Here is a 5997-nt window from a genome sequence, read left to right as displayed (position 1 = left end):
GTGGGTCGCGCAATATGCCCGAACCATTCCTACTGTCCAACCATTCCCGAATTTGAATAATCCACCCCAAGAGCCCGTAATGCCATCGATTCATCGATCCTGTGAGGCTGAGTAAACCACCTGTAGACTTGATTAGGAAGCGCGGAGCCGAGGAGTTCAAGGCCATAGCTACTGATGATGCCGAAAGGGCCGAGTTCTGGCTTGATAACACCATTCGGGTGTTCGATGAACTGTCATGCACACCCGATGAATGTTTAAAGTGTGCTATATCCTTGTTGCGAGACTCAGCCTACTATTGGTGGAGGACCTTGATTTCCATAGTCCCAAACGAAAGAGTTACTTGGGATTTCTTCCAAGCGGAATTTCGAAAGAAATATATTAGTCAACGGTTAGCGTAAGGAATTCTTGGAACTCAAGCAAGACCGTATGACAGTATCTGAATACGAACATGAGTTCGTAAGACTCAGTCGGTATGCCCGGGAGTGTGTGGCTGATGAGGTTGCTATGTGCAAGAGATTTGAAGAAGAATTGAATGAAGATTTAAAGCTACTAGTGGGTATTTTGGAGATAAAAGAATTCGTAACACTAGTTGAATGAGCCTGCAAGGCGGAAGAACTTGGAAAGGAGAAGAAGAAGGCTGAATTTGAAGCTAGAGACTATCGTAAAAGATCGATGGGTAAAGCTCCGTTCTCGGCTGTAAAGAAGTTCAGGGAGGACACTAATAAATCGAGGATGACTGCGGGAACTTCCATTAGAGCACGACCATTGACAGACTCCCGAGCTACTTCGGTAGCTAGTGTGGGCAATAATCGCCAAGAGAAACCTGAATGCCCCCAATGTGGAAGACGACACATAGGTGAATGTTGGGGTAAGTCTACTAACAGGGCCTGTTACGGATGCGGTTCGAAGGACCACTTCATTAGAGATTGCACAGAGCTTGATGAGAAGAATAGGATGCAAGGTGCAAGACCTGGTGGAATGACAGCTAGAGGTAGACCACCGAGAATTTCAGGAGGTAGGGGTGGTAGTCGAGAGGGCCTCGATACTGGCTGTTCAACCGAGACCGTACTCTGCTAGAGCATATGCCATTCACAAGCACGAGAGGAGGCATCCTCCCCTGATGTTATCACTGGTACTTTCACTCTCTTTGATACTAGTGTGATTGCATTGATTGACCCTGGCTCTACTCTTTCATACGTATGTGAAACCTTAGCATCCAGTAAGACTCTATCTGTCGAGTCAACTGAGTTCGTAATTCGAGTGTCAAACCCTTTGGGTCAATACGTACTTGTTGATAAAGTGTGTAAGAGATGCCCTCTAATAATCCGAGAATCCTGTTTTCCGGCTGATTTGATGCTTTTACCGTTTGACGAATTTGATGTTATTCTGGGTATGGATTGGTTGACCGTACATGATGCAGTGGTGAACTGTAAAAGGAAAACCATTGATTTGAGGAGTACAAATAATGAAGTAGTCCAAGTTGAATCTACTAATTTAAAGGGGGTGCCAACGATAATATCTTCAATGACCGCTCAAAGATATGTGAAAAAGGGGTGTGAAACATACCTTGCGTATGTATTTGATAGCAAAGAGACGGAAAGGAAACTTGAATCAGTACCAGTGGTCTGTGAGTATTCAGATGTTTTTCCCGAAGAGTTACCGGGGTTACCACCGGTTCGAGAGGTGGAATTCGGCATCGAAATTGTACCTGGTACCACGCCGATCTCAATAGCCCCGTATCGTATGGCATTAACGGAATTAAAGGAATTGAAAGTTCAATTGCAAGAATTGACGGATAGAGGTTTCGCTCGACCGAGTTTTTCACCATGGGGTGCACCAGTACTGTTTGTGAAAAAGAAGGATGGAACCATGAGATTGTGCATCGACTATCGTCAGTTGAATAAAGTGAAAATAAAGAATAAATATCCGTTGCCACGTATTGATGATTTGTTTGATCAATTGAAGGGAGCCTCAGTGTTTTCAAAGATAGATTTGAGATCTGGTTATTATCAGTTGAGGGTCCGAGACTAGGACATACCCAAAACTGCTTTTAGAACGAGGTACGGTCACTACGAATTCTTAGTGATGCCGTTTGGGCTCACTAATGCCCCTGCGGTATTTATGGATTTAATGAATCGAGTATTCGCACCATACTTGGATCGGTTTGTGGTTGTGTTTATTGATGATATTTTAGTTTATTCACAAGGTGAAGTTGAACATCTTGAGCATTTGAGATTAGTATTGCAAATTTTACGAGACAAGAAGCTTATACGCAAAATTCAAGAAATGTGAATTTTGGTTGAGAGAGGTTAGCTTTTTGGGGCACGTGGTGTCCGCATCGGGTGTCAGGGTGGATCCGAACAAAATTTCGGCCATACTCGATTGGAAACCTCCAAGGAATATTACTGAAGTTAGGAGCTTTTTGGGACTTGCCGGATACTACCGACGTTTTGTAAAGGGCTTTTCGATGATAGCTGCACCGTTGACAAAACTACTTCAAAAAGATGTTGAGTTCGAATGGTCAGAACACTGTCAGGAAAGTTTCGATCGACTAAAAACCTATTTAACCGAGGCCCCAGTGCTAGTACAGCCGGAGTCCGACAAGGAGTTTGTTATTTATAGTGATGCATCCTTGCTTGGGCTAGGTTGTGTGTTGATGCAAGAAGGTCGAGTTGTGGCTTACGCGCCGAGACAATTAAAGCCGCATGAGAGAAACTATCCAACCCATGACCTTGAATTAGCAGCCATAGTGTTCGCCTTGAAAATATGGCGACATTACTTGTTTGGAGAGAGGTGTCATATTTATTCAGACCACAAGAGTCTTAAATATTTGATGACTCAAAGAGATCTAAATCTGCGACAAAGACGTTGGCTTGAGTTGTTGAAAGACTATGAACTTGTCATTGATTATCACCCGGGGAAGGCTAACGTGGTGGCCGATGCTTTGAGTCGTAAAGCACTGTTTACCTTGAGAGCGATGGATCCTCACCTATCCGTTTCGCCCGATGAGGTGCTAGTAGTTGAATTAAATGCCAAACCATTATTGATTCATCAAATACTTGAATCCCAGAAAGTCGACGCTGAATTGGTCGCTAAACGAGCTGAATGTGCCTCGAATGAGGAATCAGAGTTTCGAATTGACAACAATGATTGCTTGACGTTCAAGAGTCGATTATGTGTTCCAAGAAATTGAACTTATTTCGATAATTTTGAATGAGGCTCACGAGAGTCGAATGTCATCCACCTGTAGTAGTAAAATGTACAACGATCTGAAACGTCAATTTTGGTGGCCGGGTATGAAACGAGACATTTCTGAATTTGTTTCAAGGTGTTTGATATGTCAACAAGTAAAAGCGGAACATCAAGTGCCGTCGGGATTACTTCAGCCAATCATGATACCCGAATGGAAATGGGATCGAGTGACAATGGACTTTGTATCTGGGTTACCTTTGACTCAGAGTAAGAAAGACTCGGTCTGGGTTATTGTTGATATATTGACCAAGTCTGCTCATTTTATCCCTGTCCGTACGGATTTTTTGCTCGATAAATTGGCAAAATTATACATCTCCCAAATTGTTCGATTGCATGGGGTACCTATTTCTATCGTGTCGGATAGAGACCCAAGATTTACATCGCGATTTTGGAAGAAGTTACAAGAAGCGTTGGGTACTAAGATGCATTTTAGCACCGCATTTCATCCCCAGACTGATGGCCAATCTGAACGAATAATTCAGATACTTGAGGATATGTTGAGATGTTGCGTCTTAGAGTTTTGTGGTTCATGGGAAAGATATTTGCCTTTGATTGAATTCGCTTACAACAATAGTTTTCAATCAAGCATTAAGATGGCACCTTACGAGGCTTTATACGATCGTAAATGCCGTACCCATTATTTTGGACCGAACTTAGTGAAAGTAAAATCTTGAGGTTGATTTGATTAAGGATGCTTTGCGAAAGTTCGAGTAATTCGTGAAAGTTTGAAAGTCGCTTCGGATCGTCAAAAGTCGTATGCAGATTTAAAGAGAAAAGACATTGAATATCAGGTTGGGGACAAGTTATTTCTCAAAGTTTCACCTTGGAAGAAGGTGCTTAGATTTGGCCGTAAGGGCAAATTGAGTCCGAGATTCATCGGTCCATATGAAGTATCCGAACGAGTTGGGCCAGTCGCATACCGGTTAATTTTACCCCCTAAGCTTGAAAAGATTCACAACGTTTTCCATGTCTCGATGCTTCGAAGATATAGGTCCGACCCGTCACACGTAATCACTCCATCTAAGATCGAGATTCAGCCTAACTTGAGTTATGAAGAAGAGCCGGTTCGCATTTTGATGCGTGAAGTAAAAGAGTTGTGAAATAAGAAAATCCCATTAGTGAAGGTGTTGTGGCATAAACACGGAATCGAAGAATCCACTTGGGAACTTGAGGACTTTATGAAGGATCGATATCCTAAATTTTTCACTGGTAAGATTTTCGGGGATGAAAATTCCTTATGTGGGGGAGAGTTGTGACAGCCCTAATTTGACCCTAGTCGGAATGTGGTTTCGGGACCACAAAACCGAGTCATAAAATTTGGTTAAAATTTTAATTTCATATCTTATATGTGTGATAGTACTTGTATAAAAATTTGATGTTTTAATTTTATCTTAGGAATGTGAATTTTGCTTGAAAGGATCTAGTTGAGAGACTTAGAAAATTATGATAGGTAAATAAGTAAGGACCAAATAGTATTAAAATAGGAAAGTTTGGGTTTGCATGTCAAAGTGCCCAATTCATGTTAAGTGGCCGCCAAGCATGGTTCCATTCCTCCAAGTTTATGTTGTTTATTATTTAATATTGGTAAGTAAATTAAAATAAATTAAAGAAAGGAATTAAAAGGAAAAGATGAATAAAATAAGGAGGGAAGAGGAGTGTTCATCTTTTTTTCTTTGGCTATTGCCGTGAGTGAGGAGAAGGAAGGAGATTTGGTTATTTGATTTTGGCTTGGAAGATGGCTAGAATGAGGTATGTATTGAATGATTCTTGAAAATCTATGCATGTTTGAGATGGTTAGTTCAAATTCTACTCATCCCATAGATTAGACTTAGGATTTTGAGGTTGAAATTGCCAAGAAGCTTGAAACTCTTAGTAGATGTGTTAATGTCATTAAAATGGATAGTAATGTAGGATATGGTGAGTGGTTAATTGCTTTTAACTTGAAAGTTGAGGTTAAAATGGGTTAAGTGATTGCCGAATCTAATTTAGGGGTTGAGGATTGTGTTCATGTTATATTGGATAGGTAGAGGTTGTAATGAGGTTGAAATTGTTGAATTGTTAGTTGGGTAACAAATGAAGCAATCGGCCATATGGGGTAAAAATGGGATGTTCATTTTAGTTGTTGTTTCATTTTTGTGAGAAATGGGTCAAGTGTTCATGAGATGAAATTTTGTGATTAGATGAATTAAAAGTAATAGTATAGTTGATATATATATATATATATACATATTCGGCCATCACTTAGGAGCTTATGTGATGTTGAGTTTAAGCTTTGCATATTCGGCTATATATACATATATATGTAAGCCCATTCGTGATATTACCTTAGGACTATGTATATATAACCAACAAAAAAAATGGGAAAAACTAGCAAAGGTGATTGTCGAATGTCCAAGTATACATATGCATGTGTGATTGGATTATTGAAAGTATGGTAATTGCATAAGGTTATTAGCTGAATAGCTAAGAACATAAGGTAGCAAGATAAAAATTTTACCATGCCGTTCCGTATGTCATAAAATCATTAAAATGTGAATACCAATATATGTAGCAAAGCGATTGAACGAGTTAATTTATTTGTTTAAGCTCAAGATCCTAAAGGAGAGGCGTCCAACAAGGGGAAATCGAAGGTCATCGAGTAGCCGACTTGGAATTATTTTACCCAACACAAGGTAAGTCATTAAGCATATAGTTGGTACTGATTTAAATGATCATAATACCTATGCAATTGTGGTTAATGAGATG

Source organism: Gossypium arboreum, chromosome 6 (assembly GCF_025698485.1).
Source record: "Gossypium arboreum isolate Shixiya-1 chromosome 6, ASM2569848v2, whole genome shotgun sequence".
Lineage (NCBI taxonomy): Eukaryota > Viridiplantae > Streptophyta > Magnoliopsida > Malvales > Malvaceae > Gossypium > Gossypium arboreum.
Note: the sequence above shows the minus strand (reverse complement) of the source record.